Consider the following 17,850-nt stretch of genomic DNA (forward strand, 5'->3'; position numbering starts at 1 on the left):
CTCAGTTATCCAATGACTTGTTTCCCAGGTCCTAATTCACGGGATCTCCGATCACATAGGTTGGTTTACCGCCATGGTAACTCACATGGGTCGCAACCCCATCTCCCTTGATGCAGATTCTATCACATTCCTTGATAGACCCTTTGTAAAGGGATCTGCCAGATTTTTAGCCGTTGGGATATATCCCAATGCTATTATTCCGGAATTTCTCATTGCTCCGACAGATTTCAGATGTCTCCTGACGTGTCTTGATGACTTCATGTTATCTTTAGAACTGTTCACTTTGACTATCACAGTTTGATTGTCACAGTTCATAAGAATCGCTGGTATTGGTTTTTCAACAATCGGCAAGTCCATCAAAAGCTCACGAAGCCAGTCGGCTTCAACCGTGGATGTATCTAATGCTGAAAGTTCTGCTTCCATTATTGATCTGGTTATGATCGTTTGCTTGCAAGACTTTCATGAAACAGCGCCCCCTCCGAGTGTGAACACATATCCACTCGTGGCCTTTAGCTCATCAACATCAGATATCCAGTTTAAATCACTATAACCCTCAAGTACCTTGGGATACCCAGTATAGTGTATACCATAGCTCATTGTGCCCTTTAGATAGCGCATGACCCTCTCGACTGCACTCCAATGATCATCTCTCGGATTCTTATTGAACCGACTCAGTTTGCTCACGGCAAAAGAGATGTCAGGTCTAGTTGCGCTAGCCAAATACATGAGTGAACCAATAATCTGAGAATATCTCAGTTCGTCTCTTCCAATTCTGTGATTCTTTCGAAGCAGAACGCTTGGATCATAAAGAGTTGGAGAAGGTTTACAATCAGCATAGCCGAAACGACTCAAGATCTTCTCCACATAGTGAGATGCAAATGTCTCATTAATGGTTTTAGGGGTGTCATCCACAAGGTACACAATGAAATCATCACCAAATGATTTAGCAATCCTTTGTCGCTTACCCCTAATAGGGGCTTCATTGTCATACTCCTCAGGAATCTCATCAAGTGTTTGTTCAAGATTTTCCACTGGGATGGCGGGTTCAGGAGCTACACCATGATCCTGATGTTCCTCTGAACTGACGGGTTCAGCAGGTACATCATGATCCTCTCTAGATGTGTTATGCATATCTCTCATGGGAAATATGTCCTCAAAGAATGTAGCATCCCTGGACTCCATAATTGTACCGACGCTCATGTCAGGTACTCCAGAATTTACAACCAAGAATCTATAGCCAACACTCCGAAGTGCGTAGCCAAGAAAGACACAATCAACGGTTTTTGGTCCAAGCTTACGTTTCTTGGTAATTGGCACATTGACTATCGCCAAACAACCCCAAGTCCGTAAGTAAGAAAGTGTGAGTCTTTTTTTTTCCCATAGCTCGTATGGGGTGACTTCTTTATCTTTTGTGGGAACACGATTTAGGACATGACATGAAATCAATAGCGCCTCCCCCCACCATGCCTTGGATAAACCAACAGTGTCTAACATGGCGTTGATCAAGTCAGTCAGCGTGCGGTTTTTCCTCTCAGCAACCTCGTTTGACTGGGGCGAACGGGGAGGCGTCCTCTCATGGACTATGCCATGTTCCTCACAAAATGAATTAAACTCACTGGAGAAATATTCTCCACCGCGATCAGATCGCAAACGTTTAATTTTCTTCTCAAGTTGATTCTCGACTTCAGCTTTATAGATCTTAAAATAATGCAATGCTTCATCCTTTGATTTTAATAAATACACATAACAGAATCTAGTCGCATCATCAATGAAAGTCATAAAGTAACGTTTTCCACCTTTGGTTAATACACCGTTCATCTCACAAAGATCAGAATGTATGAGCTCTAATGGTGCTAGGTTCCTCTCCTCAGCAGCCTTGTGAGGCTTGCAAGGCTGCTTCGCTTGCACACAAGTTTGGCACTTCGAAACTTTAGCCACAGTGATTTTAGAGATTAAACTCAGATTTGCTAATCGCGTCATGCAACCAAAATTAATGTGACAAAGTCGTGAATGCCAAACATTAGACTCATTATTAATAAAATTGACGCTGTTCACGACCTTATTACAAAAATCCGAAAGGAATAAGCGGAACAAGCCTCCGCACTCATAACTTTTACCAATAAATTGTCCATACTTAGACACAATAATTTCATTGGACTCAAACACTAACTTAAATCCGTCCTTGCAAAGGAGGGATCTACTAACAACATTCTTCTGAATGGAGGGCACATGCTGCACGTTCCTCCGCTGCACGATCCCGAAGTAAACTTCAGATCCACCGTGCCAACACCATGAACAGAAGCATGGGCGCCATTTCCCATCATCACTGAGGAGCTGATGGCCTGATATGAAGAAAACAAGGAAATATCAGTACACACATGAATAGTTGCACCTGTATCGACCCACCAATCGGTGGACTGACATACAGAAAATACAGTAAATAAATTACCATACCTGCCTGCATCTTCATTGTTGCCAATGGTCAAATTAGCAAAATTTTGCCGAATCTGTCCTCTTTTGCGGTCCTTGCAGTTACTCGCCCAATGGCCAAGTCCTCCGCACACAAAGCAAGGATCTTTGTCCTTGTTGCCTCCTTTCATCTTCTTCTTGAAAGTGGTAGTGTTTTTTGGACCACCATTGTTGAATGCTTTTCCCTTTCCCTTGTTGTTACTGTTGTTGTGGTTGTTCCTTTGAACCATGTTGGCAGTGGACGTACCCTCTTGTGTGTTGCCTTTGCGGCCAGCATCTTTTGCTCTCGCCTTCTCCTCAACATCAAGAGTCCCAATCAGGTTCTCCACAGAGATTTCTTGTCTCTTGTGTTTTAGTGAACTAGCAAAGTTTCTCAACGAGGGAGGAAGCTTGGCGATGATGCCCCCGGCAAAAAACTTGTCGGGTAGTGGACACTTGAATTGCTCAGTTCCTTAGCCATAGTCAGTAACTCATGAGCTTGTTCCACTACAGATCGGTTTGCAACCATCTTATAGTCAAAGAACTGCTCCATGACGTACAGCTCACTGCCAGCGTGAGATGCGTCAAACTTAGCATCGAGCGTATCCCACAACTCTTTGGCATCCTGATAGTGCAGATAAGCATCAACGAGCTTATCTTCCAGCACACTACAGATCGCACCGACGACTACAACACGAGCCTCAACATACAACTGCTGAGAAGCAATTGTTTGAGTCTTCCCATGTTGTACCGCCCACCATGCGTCCATAGCCACGAGCCACATATGACATTTATACTGCCACCTCTTAAAGTGCAGTCCAGTAAACACAGGAGGTTTCAATGCGACAACAAATTGAGACATCGAAAATTGCCTACACGAATAAGGTTTTTGGATTGCTGATTAATTTGGTAATTTCGATGAATATTTAATCCAGAAAAACAATGTGTAAAACATGTAGCATATTATATCATGCAAACTAGACAAATTAAATAGCAACGCACAGCAATAAAACTCATCTAATTTCACGACATGAATAATAGAATTACTAATCAAAATCAACAAGAAAGAGCAGATTACGTACGGTGCTGTACTCTTTTCCTGTGTTTGTTTGTTGAGGTCGGTGATGAGTCCGGTGTCGTCGATGTTCACACCGGCAGCAGCAGCAGTTGCCTGGGCTTGGAGTTGGGCAGCCTGCTGCTGTGCTTGGAGTTGTGCAGCCTGCTGCTGCTGAGGTAGAGCGGCAGCCTGAGCCGCGGGATCTCCGAGGTCGTCGGCCATTGGTGATGAAGATGCCGACGAAACAGGGACGTGAAGAAGCGAGCAGTCGCGTGAGAACGCTCCCCAAAAACCTTATCGTCTGTCTCCCGGGCAGGATCTCGAAGGTCGGGGTTCCGGAGGCCTGCTCTCCCGGTGATCTGTGCACGCAGTCGACGGGATGGAGTAGCAGTTGGCGGCGAACAACGAGATTGGATCGTGGGCGTGACGGCTAGGGTTGTTGTGTGTTCCGTCTGGAGGCCACGGTCGTCTTACTATATAGGCACGCAGGCGGACTTCGGTTCGGTTTAGGAAACCAAAACCGACTCCGCAATTATCGAGATTTGTTACGAGTCCGCAACAGATTCCGACTGCCAAAAAGATAAGCACGACCCGGCACGGCTCGAACTCGAACTCGAACTTGATCCACGAAACACAGCGCGCGTGCGTCGTGACGAGGCGAGGCGAGGCGAGGCGAGCAGAGGAGAAGGAGGAGCGCGCATGGGGATTTCCCTTGCTCACTTGCTCAAGAGGTGAGAACCAACATACCTTATATATTGGTCCAACTTCCCCTAAACTACCAAGGTGGGACTATTCCCATTTCCTCATCCCACTACATGAATGAGCTTTTGAGATTTTTCAGGATTTAATTTCAGCTTGGGCCTTGGGCCTAACCCAAAATTTCAACAGCTTGTTCCTGTGCACCATATGCTAGTTAGATTGTTAAGGAAGATGGTATGCGTAAATTATTATTTTCGAACGAGAAACGATATTCAGAAATTACTAAGCATCCGGGTTACTATTTCAAACCAAAGACTAGCTCACATCAAGCTAATGACGGCGTTCAGTCTATTGATATTGGAATGGCGAGTTTTTTGTGCCCTTGGGCTTTTTTCTCATTTTTTTTCCTCTTGCTTCATGGTTTTTGTATCTGCATGTCGACGTTTTGTTGACCCTCTTGGCTATAAAATGACACACTATGGCGTTTCATAAAAAAAAAAATTGGAATGGCGAACAGAAAGAACGGTCTTCAGGCACGGCAGCATTAATTATGTGATGGGTTCGTTGCATGGAAAACAAAACGTTTCCTACGAGAAGTGCGGAAGAAACCCAAGAACATATCTACTAGATGTAAGTAACGAAAGCAATCATGAGCATCATACCCTCGTATACCACAAAGCGTTACGATCACGGGATCGTTGTTGGTGTAGTGGAACTTTCGATGAGATCAATCTCAGTGCAGAAACGACGGCACCTCCTTGGTATCCACACGTTCGGCTTCACGCCGTCTCCTCCTTTTTGATCCAGCAAGCAAGGAGAAGAGGTCGATGAGATTCCAGTAGCACGACGGCGTGGTGTAGGCTATGGTGGAGTTCTCCACGGGCAGGGCTTCACCGTGAGCGTGAGAGGAGGAGGTCAGGGGGAGGAGCAGGGGTTTTCCAAGGGGCTGCCCCTCCCCTCCTTATATAGGGAGGAGGCCGACGGCAAGGCAGATAAAGAAGACAATCTCATCTTTCCTTTCTTGCCTCTCAAGAAATAGGAATTTGATCACATAGGGATCAATTTCCTAATTCAATTTTTCCCTTTCCTTTCCTAGAGGTGGCCGGCCAGGGAGTCACGGAAGGATTCCCAATCCTTCTGCTCTACCTCCCCACGTACGTGAGTTTCACCACGTGGTGGACAGCTCCCACCGAAGGCTTCCCTTTCCCCTAATGGGCGGGGATAATTAATTAGATTTCTCTAATTAATTACTACAGAGGCCCAATTTAAATTCTCAGGAGTAATCCAGAACATTTTAGAACCTTCCCAGAACTTCCGGAACCTTCTAGAATATTCTCGGTCAATACCGGAAAATATCCCGAACTTTTCCGAAACAGCTTTCCCGTATATAATTCTTTATCTCCGGACCATTCCGAAGCTCCTCGTGATGTCCTGGATCCCATCCTGGACTCCGAATCAATATTCGGTATTACCATCTATTTATCTCATCAAACCCTAGTGACATTAAGCGTTAAGTGTGTGACCCTACGGGTTCGAGAACATGCGGACATGACCGAGACACCTCTCTGATCAATAACCAATAGTGGGACCTGGATGTCCATAATGGCTCCCACATATTCCACGAAGATCTCATCGGTTGAACCACTATGTCGAGCATTCAATTAATCCGGTATCCAATTCCCTTTGTCTCGCGATATATTACTTTCTCGAGATTTGATCGTCAGTATCACCATACCTAGTTCAATCTTGTTACCGGCAAGTTCTCCTTACTCGTACCCCGCAATATAATATCTCCGTGACTAAACACATTAGTCACATGCTTGCAAGCTCATTAGGATGTTATATTACCGAGAGGGCCCAGAGATATCTCTCTGTCACATGGAGTGATAAATCCCAGTCTTGATCCATACAACCCAACAAGCACCTTCCGAGATACCTGAAAAACACCTTTATGATCACCCAGTTACGAGATGACGGTTGATGTCCACAAAGTATTCTTCTGGTAATAGGGAGTGGCATGATCTCGTGGTCTAAGGAAATGATACTTGACACAATAAAAGCATTAGCAATTTAAACTTAAGTGACATGATCAAAAACTATGCTTAGATTTGGGTCTGTCCATCACATCATTCTCCTAATGATATGACCTCGTTAATAAATAACAATACATGTTTATGGTTAGGAAACCTTAACCAACGAGCTAATCTAGTAGAGGCGTATTAGGGACACGGTATTTGTTTAGTTATCCACACATGTATTTAGTTTCCTGTTAATACAATTATAGCATGAATAATAAACATTTATCAAGAATAAGGAAAAATGATAATAACATATTTCCAACTGCCTCCCACTTGCACTAGAGTCAATAATCTAGTTTACATTGTAATATATCTAACACCCATGGAGTCTTGGTGCTGATCATTTTTTTCTCGTGGAAGAGGTTTAGTCAACGGGTCTGCGACATTCAGATCCGTATGTACTTTGCAAATCTTTATGTCACCATCCTTGACATATTCACGAATAGTGTGAAACCGGCGTTTAATATGCTTGGAATTCTTGTGAGACCTTGGCTCCTTGGCGTTGGCTATGGCACCAATGTTGTCACAGTAGATGTCCATAGGATCCAACGCACTGGGAACCACACCTAGTTCGGATATGAACTCCTTCATCCAAATCCCTTCCTGCACCGCTTCTGAAGCAGCCATATATTCCGCCTCAGTTGTTGATGCTGCCACAACGCTCTGCTTGTAACTCCTCCAGCTAACAGCACCACCATTCAAAATAAATACGTATCCAGATTGCGACTTAGAGTCATCCGGATCAGTGTCAAAACTAGATGTTCGTCACCTCCATAAACGAGAAACATTTGCTTAGTCCTCATTAGGTACTTAAGGATATTCTTAACCGCTGTCCAGTGCTCCATTCCTGGATCACTTTGGTACTTGCTAGTCAAACTAACAGCATGAGACACGTCCGGTCTAGTACACAGCATAGCATACATAATAGAACCTATGGCTGAAGCATAGGGGATACTATTCATCTTTTTTCTATCTTCTGCCGTAGCTGGACACTGAGTCTTACTCAATATCTTACCTTGCAACATGGGCAAGAAAACTTTCTTTGCTTGATCCATTCTGAACTTTTTCAGAACTTTGTCAAGGTATGTACTTTCTGTAAGCCCTATCAGGCGTTTTGATCTATCTCTATAAATCTTGATGCCTAATATATAAGCTGCCTCACCAAGGTCTTTAATTGAAAAACTTTTATTCAAATAGCCTTTAACACTTTTAAGAAGTTCTATATCATTTCCGATCAACAATATGTCATCCACATACAGTATCAGAAATGCTACAGAGCTCCTACTCACTTTCTTGTAAATACAAGCTTCTCCATGAGTTTGGACAAATCCAAACCCTGTGATCACCTCATCAAAACGGAGATTCCAACTCCGAGATGCTTGCTTCGGCCCATAAATGGAACGCTGAAGTTTGCATACCTTATTAGCATCCTTAGGATCGACAAAACCTTTGGGTTGCACCATGTACAACTCTTCCTCAATGTGACCATTAAGGAACATGGTTTTGACATCCATCTGCCAGATTTCGTAATCGAAAAATGCAGCAATTGCTAACATAATCCGAACAGACTTTAGCATTGCTATGGGTGAGAAAGTCTCATCGTAGTCAACTCCTTGAATTTGCCAAAAACCTTTCGCGACAAGTCGAGCTTTATAGACGGTAATATTACCATCAGCGTCAGTTTTCTTCTTGAAAATCCATTTATTCTCAACGGCCTTTCGGTCATTGGGTAAGTCTACCAAAGTCCATACTTGGTTTTCATACATGGATCCCATTTCGAATTTCATGGCGGCTAACCATTTTTCGGAGTCTGGGCTCATCATCGCTTCCTCATAATTCGTAGGTTCATGTCTAACAACATGACATTCATGACATGATCATTGTGCCACCCAGGAGTGGTACATGTTCTTGTCGACCTGCGAAGTTCTGTAGTAGTCTCATTCGAAGCTTCATGATCATTATCATTTGCTTCCTCTCTAGCTGGCGTAGGCTGCACAGGAACAGTTTCTGGCGTTGCGCTACTCTCAAATTCGAGAGAAGGTTCAAGAACCTCGTCGAGTTCTACTTTCCTCCCACTCACTTCTTTCGAGAGAAACTCCTTCTCTAGAAAGGACCCGTTCATAGCGACAAACACTTTGCCTTCGGATCTGTGATAGAAGGTGTACCCAATTGTTTCTTTAGGGTATCCTATGAAGACGCATTTTTCCGACTTGGGTTCGAGCTTATCAGGTTGTAGCCTTTTGACATAAGCGTCGCATCCCCAAACTTAAAAAAATGACAGCTTAGGTTTCTTGCCAAACCATAATTCATACAGTGTCGTTTCAACGGATTTAGATGGTGCCCTATTTAAAGTGAATGCGGCTGTCTCTGATGCATAACCCCAAAACGACAGTGGCAAATCAGTAAGAGACATCATAGACCGTACCATATCTAATAAAGTACGATTACGACGTTCGGACACACCATTACATTGTGGTGTTCCAAGTGGCGTAAGTTGCGAAACAATTCCACATTGTCTTAAATGCGTGCCAAACTCGTAACTCAAATATTCACCACCATGATTCGATCGTAGAAATTTAATTTTCTTGTTACGATGGTTCTCCACTTCATTATGAAATTCCTTGAACTTTTCAAATGTTTCAGACTTGTGTTTCATTAAGTAAATATACCCATATCTACTTAAGTCATCTGTGAAGGTTAGGAAGTAACAATATCCACCGCGCGTTGTAACACTCATTGGTCCGCACACATCAGTATGTATGATTTCTAACAAGTCACTGGCCCGTTCCATTATGCCTGAAAACGGCGTTCTAGTCATCTTACCCATGAGGCATGGTTCACATGTATCAAATGATTCAAAATCAAGTGATTCAAGTAGTCCATCAGAATGGAGTTTTTTCATGTGTTTTATACCAATATGACCTAGACGGCAGTGCCACAAATATGTGGAACTATCATTATCCACTTTGCACCTTTTGGCATTAACATTATGAATATGTGTATCACTACTATCGAGACTTAATAGAAATAAACCATTCACAATTGGTGCATGACCATAAAAGATATTACTCATATAAATCGAACGACCATTATTCTCTGACTTAAATGAATAACCGTCTCGCATTAAACAAGATCATGATATAATGTTCATGCTCAACGCAGGCACCAAATAACAATTATAAAGGTTTAAAACTAATCCCGAAGGTAAATGTAGAGGGAGCGTGCCGACGGCGATCACATCAACTTTTGATCAATTCCCGACGCGCATGGTCACCTCATCTCTTGCTAGTCTTTGTTTATGTTGTAGCTCCTGTTTCGAGTTGCAAATGTTAGCAACTGAACCAGTATCAAATACCCAGGCGCTACTACGAGCACTAGTAAGGTACACACCAATAACATGTATATCAAATATACCTTTATTGAGGTTGCCAGCCTTCTTATTTGCCAAGTACTTGCGGCAGTTACGCTTCCAGTGGCCAATCTGTTGGAAATATGCCCTAGAGGCAATAATAAATTTGTTATTATCATATTTCATTGTTCTTGATAAATATTTATTGCCCATGCTATAATTGTATTGATTGGAAACTCAAATACATGTGTGGATAAATAAACAAATACCGTGTCCCTAATACGCCTCTACTAGATTAGCTCGTTGATTAAAGATGGTTAAGGTTTCCTAACCATAGACATGTGTTGTCATTTAATAACGAGATCATATCATTAGGAGAATGATGTGATGGACAGACCCAAACCTAAACATAGCTTTTGATCGTGTCACTTAAGTTTAAGTTGCTTATGTTTTATTATGTCAAGTATTATTTCTTTAGACCATGAGATCATGCCACTCCCTAGTACCGGAAGAATACTTTGTGGGCATCAACCGTCATCTCGTAACCTGGTGATCATAAAGGTGTTTTTCAGGTATCTCAGAAGGTGCTTGTTGGGTTGTATGGATCAAGACTGGGATTTGTCACTCCTTGTGACGGAGAGATATCTCTGGGCCCTCTCGGTAATATAACATCCTAATGAGCTTGCAAGCATGCGACTAATGTGTTTAGTTGCGGGGGTATTATATTACGGAACGAGTAAAGAGAACTTGCCGGTAACGAGATTAAACTAGGTATGGCGATACCAACGATCAAATCTCGGGCAAGTAACATATCGCGAGACAAAGAGAATTGGATACTGGATTAATTGAATCCTCGACATAGTGGTTCAACCGATGAGATCTTCGTGGAATATGTGGGAACTATTATGGACATCCAGGTCCCGCTATTGGTTATTGATATTTGATCATGTCCACATGTTCTCGAACCCGTAGGGTCACACACTTAACGTTTCATGTTGCTTGGGTTAGATGAGATAAATGATGATGATATCGAATTATGATTCGGAGTCTTGGATGGGATCCTAGACGCAACGAGGAGCTCCGGAATGTTCCGGAGATAAAGATTTATATATGGAAAGTTGTTTTCAGGGTTCTAGAAAGTTTGGAATATTTCCCGGTTTTGACCGGGAAGCTTCTAGAAGGTTCCGGAGGGATCCGGAGGGTTCCACCTTGAGGCCCACCTGTCCCTGGGCTAAATGGGCCTGTGAGGGAGCACCCTGGCCTTAATGGGCCGAGGGGCTTGCCCACAGGGCCCATGCGGCCAGGAGGAGAGTCCTGGCCGCGGGAGAGTCCTGGCCGCATGAGAGTCCTGGCCGCCGGAGAGTCCTGGCCACGGGATAGTCCTGGCCGGCCACGCCTCCTCTACCCCTATATAAATAGAAGGGGGGGCAAGGGAGAGAGACACCCCAAGCTTTCAGTTGGATCTCTCTCCCCTGAGCCCTCCTCTCCTCCTCTTCTCACGCGCACGGCGTAGCCCTGCCCGTAAGAATATTCACCATAGTCACCACGCCGTCGTGCTGCTGGGATCTCGTCTACCTCTCCCTCTCGCTTGCTGGATTGAGGAAGGAGGAGACAACGTGAAGCTGAACGTGTGGATACCAAGGAGGTGTTGTCCGTTCGGCACTGAGATTGATCTCATTGAAAGTTCCACTACACCAACAACGATCTCGTGATCGTAACGCTTAGCGGTCTACGAGGGTATGGTGTTCATGATCCCTCTCGTTACATACATCTAGTATATATATTCTTGGGTTTTCTTCCGCACTTCTCGTAGGAAATTTTTTGTTTCCTATGCAACGAACCTAACACAATCCCCTTACAGTTGAATCACTCAGTATATAGCTTAGGTCTCCGATCAATGCCTAGTTCATTAGGAATCAAAATTCCAAGATGACCTAGGGTTTCGGTGTACCCAGACATTCTGGGCACGTGCTCGCTAACGGAGTTGTTCTCCTCCATGTTACAGTCAAAGAACTTCTCAGAGACCTTATACCTCTCCGCACGGGCTTGGGATTGAAATATCTCTTTCAGTTCCCCAATCATATCAAATGTCATGCAGTGCTCAAAACGCTTTTGGAGCTCAGGTTCCAAAATGCACAAAATGGCGCACTTTACTACAGAGTGGTCCTCAGCAAGAGTCTGACAGACGTGCCTAACATCTTCAGGCTCATCTAAGTGGGGTTGATCACCAAGCGCTGCATCAAGGACATAATCCTTCTGAGCAATGGTGAGGATAATCCTCAGATTGCGAAACCATTCCCCAAAGTTGCTTCCATTGAACTTCAGTTTATCTTTCTCTATGAACGCATTAAAATTGAAACTAGTGCGAGCCATTGATCAACAGCATGTTTGCAAAGATAATTAGACTATGTTCATTATAATTAGTTCAATCTAATCAAATTACTAATGAACTCCCACTAAAATCAACATCCCTCGGGTTGTTTAGTGACACATGATCCAAATCCACTACACCAAGTCCGATCATCACGTGAGATGGAGTAGCTTCAATGGTGAACATCATCATGTTGATCAGATCATTCATATGACTCATGTTTAACCTTTCGGTTCCTTGTGTTCCGAGGCCATGTATGTACATGCTAGGCTCGTCAAGTTAACCAGAGTATTTCTGCATGTGTAAAACTGGCTTACATCCGTTGTATGCGAACGTAGAGTTTATAACATCCAATCATCACATGGGCTTCAAAACGAAGAACTTTTGCAACAGTGCATACTAAGGGAGAACACATTATTATCTTGATATTAATAATGAGGGATCATCTTATAATGCTACCGTCGTAAACTAAGCAAAATAAGATACATAAAAGGGATAAACATCACATGCATAAATAATGTGACATGATATGGCCTTTTTTTCATGTGCCTTTGATCTCCATCTCCAAAGCATGGGCATGATCTCCATCATCACCAGCCTGTCGCCTAGGTCCTCGGGCGTCAAGTATAGTTGCCTCCACCAACTATTGCTACTACAACTATTGCTACTACTAGCAATAAAGTAAAACAATTACATGGCGATTAAAACGTTGACACGAAGGTCATACAATAATTAATGAAACAACCATATGGCTCATGCCGGTTGCCAAACTCATCGACATGCAAGTCATGAAATATTACAAAACATGATCATCTCATACATCAAATATATCATATCATATCTTGGCCATACCACATCACATGACCCTGCGAAAACAAGTTAGACGCTTCTACTTTGTTGTTACATGTTTTATGTGGCTTTAGGAGCTGCACTAAAAGAACCGTTCTTACTTACACAAAAGCCACAACGATGATATACAAATTGCTTATTAACTATATAGGTCTCCCATTGCAAATCAGGTTTCAACTATAGTGGGAGAGACAGACACCCGTCAGTCGCATATGCAATACAAGTTGCTTGTCAATTGCGGAACCGGTCTCTTGTGCGATGACAAGTAAGGTTGGTCTGAGCCGCTTCATCCTACTATCCCGCAAAATCCGAAGTGCACAAAAGAGGTAGCCACATGAACATCAACGCCCACAACCAAGTTGTGTTCTACTCGTACAAAACATCTACGCATAGATCTAGCTCTGATACCACTGATGGGTTCGTTGCATGGAAAACAAAAAATTTCCTACGAGAAGTGCGGAAGAAACCCAAGATAATATCTACTAGATGTAAGTAACGAGAGGGATTATGAGCATCATACCCTCATAGACCACAAAGCGTTACGATCATGGGATCGTTGTTGGTGTAGTGGAACTTTCGATAAGATCAATCTCAGTGCAGAAACGACAGCACCTCCTTGGTATCCACACGTTCGGCTTCACGTCGTCTCCTCCTTTTTGATCCAGCAAGTAAGGGGAAGAGGTCGATGAGATTTCAGCAGCACAACGGCGTGGTGTAGGCTATGGTGGAGTTCTCCACGGGCAGGGCTTCACCGTGCGCGTGAGAGGAGGAGGTCAGGGAGAGGAGCAGGGTTTTTCCAAGGGGCTGCCCCTCCCCTCCTTATATAGGGGAGGAGGTCGACGACAAGGCAGGTAAAGAAGACAATCTCATCTTTCCTTTCTTGCCTCTCAAGAAATAGGAATTTGATCACATAGGGATCAATTTTCTAATTCAGTTTTTCCCTTTCCTTTCCTAGAGGCGGCCGGCCAAGGAGTCACGGAAGGATTCCCAATCCTTCTGTTCTGCCTCCCCACGTACGTGAGTTTCACCACGTGGTGGACAGCTCCCACCGAAGGCTTCCCTTTCCCCTAATGGGCGGGATAATTAATTAAATTTCTCTAATTAATTACTACAGAGGCGCAATTTAAATTCTCAGGAATAATCCGGAACATTTCAGAACCTTCCGAGAACTTCCGGAACCTTCTAGAATATTCTCGGTCAATACCGGAAAATATCCTCTGGTACTAGGGCCCAGAGAGGCTTCCATTTCCCCTAATGTTATATTACCGAGAGGGCCCAGAGATATCTCTCCGTCACATGGAGTGATAAATCCCAGTCTTGATCCATATAACCCAACAAGCACCTTCCGAGATACCTGAAAAACACCTTTATGATCACCCAGTTACGAGATGACGGTAGATGTCCACAAAGTATTCTTCTGGTAATAGGGAGTGGCATGATCTCGTGGTCTAAGGAAATGATACTTGACACAATAAAAGCATTAGCAATTTAAACTTAAGTGACATGATCAAAAACTATGCTTAGATTTGGGTCTGTCCATCACATCATTCTCCTAATGATATGACCTCGTTAATAAATGACAACACATGTCTATGGTTAGGAAACCTTAACCATCTTTTAACCAACGAGCTAATCTAATAGAGGCGTATTAGGAACACAGTATTTATTTAGTTATCCACACATGTATTTAGTTTCCTGTTAATACAATTATAGCAAGGATAATAAACATTTATCAAGAATAAAAAAATATAATAATAACATATTTATTATTGCCTCTGGGTAATATTTCCAACATTACGATCCATAGTGTAATTGGTCGAAAGGAGAAATCCAACACAAAATGAAGTGCCAGTTGGGGCAACAGGTGATCTCGGCTGTGCCTCCGGATGTTGATCTAAGTCCCAAGTCTCCTTACTGCTGAAGCTTCGGTCATCAGGATTGAGATATTGAAAAGATGAACTGAAAACATGTTTGTGCGCTCGCTTTAATCGGAATTCAGAAGAAGGAGAAACACGAGTAGCAAACAGACAGACAAGCTGGTGACGAATCGAATGAGTAGGCAATTGGGCAAGCTTGCACTTCATCAGGTGCAACTGGCCACTTCCCTGAAGAAGATTTCAACCTCTGAAACGATGTTCGCAGGGATGCTAGCCTGATATGGACTTTATTTAGTAGGTTTGGCCAAGCAAGAAAAACTTGATGAAATGTTATGTGCGGTGACTGGTAGCACTACTACACGCAAGTAGAATTAGATTCTGCAAAATTGCAAAGCAGTGTGTAATCTATACACGCAATTGGGAGTTAATGTTAACAGCCGGCCGCCGCAGCGATGCCCAGATCGGCCAAGGTGTTCGCCTCCGCCGGATCCTCTCCTCACTGCCGGCCTTCTCCGCCGCCTGCCTCCTCTTCGGCCTCGCGGGGATCCTCGCCGCCGACCTCCCGGTGGGCCTCAACACGGGATCGAGCGGTCGGCCCAAACTCATGGCCTTCGCCTGGATCTCCGGGTTCGGCTCGGCCTCGGTTAGTCGGCGCCGCGCGATGAGGCGGACACGGTGGAATTTTTAGTCCCACATAGCTCGCTGACAAAGATTTGTATCAGCGTAAATACGTTCGTATACGGACCATGTCACTCTGATCCATCACTAGTAGTAGCACCGTACCAACCACACACAACCTACGACCCATCGCCGTTGCGACCTCGAGAGGAGATGGGGAAACGCGGCAGCCAGAAGCCGGCGCCCAAGAAGAAGCCGAAGAAGCTGGAGACAACTTTCACCTGCCCCTTCTGCCAACCCTCCGACGGCGTCGAGTGCGCAGCATCGACCTCAAGCTCCGGATCGCCGTGGCCACCTGCTGGGCGTGCGAGGAGACCTACGCCACCAAGGCGCACGCTCTCACCGAAGCCCCTCGACGTCTCTACAGCGAGTGGATCGACGAGTGCGAGAAGGCCAACCAAGAAGACCACATGGAGATTGATTAGTTAGTGCTTCTGCGCCCTTAGTTCAGAGCAGGTCAACAATTGATGTAATTGATGTGACAATTCTTGAGAGCCTGGCTCTCAATTAAATGTAATTATTTATTTCTTTATTTTGCAATGAAGCTTCCATTTCTCGCGCTCAGGCAAACTTGATCTTTGCTTTTGCAAAAAAGAAAATCTGACATTTTTGCCATTAACTAAGCACATTGAATCTCATCGATGAAACTAATCCGAAGCGTGTTGTTTTTAAGTAGCTTCCTCCTGTAAATTTAGTTTTGTGTCCTGCCATATTCTTTTGCTTTATCACTGGTGCCGCTCACAATGTATATATTAAGGCTAGGTGGTGGGACCTCTTGTATCGTTATTTTCAGAGTCGTGATCTCTGTACAGATAAGATTTCAATTTTAAACAAACTTGTTCCAGATTGAGTTCAGGAATAATCAATAGAGTGTGGTTATATCTAAGTTGCCTGATTTTTAAGAAAAATAGCTTAAATCTCAGTTGACGTTTCAAAACCGTTGGATTATTTGGATGACATCCCATACTCATCTTTCAAACATTCCTTCCGAATCATAAAGCACAAACAATATCCAATGGTTGAGGAATCAACTTATCATTAACTAAATCCAGACAATTTAGATATAGCAAAACCGTAATCAATAACCACAATACAATTAACTTTTAATCGAACACTTGTCTGTTAGTACGTCCCATGACACACATCTGTTATGTAGGTTAATTTCCATGAGAGTTGTAACCTTACAATCAATCTAGGTCCTTCCAATTAGTATTGTACCCGATGATTTTTTCGATATATTAATATTATACTTTAATACTAATCTTTATTAAGTATGTTACTTAAGTACACCTTAGTAAGGATAAACTCTCAAGTTCCAATTACATAAAGTGACCATTCCAGATCAATAATAATTCCACTATGAGGTACTATTTTCAAACAGGATTAAATAATTGTAGGACACAAAATTCCTACATCTCTCACTCGTCCAAAGCATTTTAACGAAATAACCAAAAGACCCATTTATGTCATTGAAAATAATTCCAAGAATAATTCCTGACTGGCTTAGTCGCTTCAATAATAATCATACTCATATTGGACAAATAATCCAAAACCAATAACATGGATGTTGTAATATCTTCCCGCAATGTGTTTACATTTTGAACATCTTGATCACTTCAGTCACTCCCACATTATCAATATAACAATGCTAGCTTGCGATGTAAACACACAACCTTAAGTGTATTGAGAAATTCCCTTAGCTTTCAGACATGATTCAATGCCCAAGATGCATCCAAGTATTAACCTTTCATAGAAGAAAGAACAACCAAATCATGTTTCCATGCAGTGCAAAAGATAGCATACCGTTCCAAAGTTCATATGTTGCTTGAAGCAGGTTTCCAATTGGATGATTGGAATACTTTGGAACGAGGTGCAACCGTGCAAGCAATATATGAAGTTTGGACAAGGTGCTATCTTTTGCAGTAAATAATTTTCTGCATCTCTATTCTAGCTCCGTCAGAAATGGCTGTCCTACGGAAAATTTGTGATTGATTTACATCTCCTGACTCGAAGCATCGATCACAATAGAGCTCCCAAAATGAATCTGCAACTGAAAACATAGTTGTGAAGAGCACTGAACAGCTAACACCTAAATTGCACGCGCTGTCGTCAGGGTTCAGAAAAACAAATACGCATGTGGCTGAAGAATGATACCGCTTCGACGATGAGCAGAGTGTATAGTGGCATGCAGCTTTCGGTATACTTCGTTGGCTTGATGTGAGCCCAGGGCAGACATTTCTCGATGCCGAAGCGTCTCGTTAGACCGGGGAGTGTCAGATCAACGGCGGAGTGTTTCTCTCTTATTCATGGTGAAGTTCTTTCTGCTGTAACCGTGAATTCTTGCCAAGCGCATGTGCCTTTGCGTATACTCCTGTTAAACACAAAAAACGTCGTGCTCCGAGAAGTGTAATCTTCGAAGCCGTAGTGACTAACCAAAGGTTTCC

Source organism: Brachypodium distachyon, chromosome 1, assembly GCF_000005505.3.
Source record: "Brachypodium distachyon strain Bd21 chromosome 1, Brachypodium_distachyon_v3.0, whole genome shotgun sequence".
NCBI classification, from domain to species: domain Eukaryota; kingdom Viridiplantae; phylum Streptophyta; class Magnoliopsida; order Poales; family Poaceae; genus Brachypodium; species Brachypodium distachyon.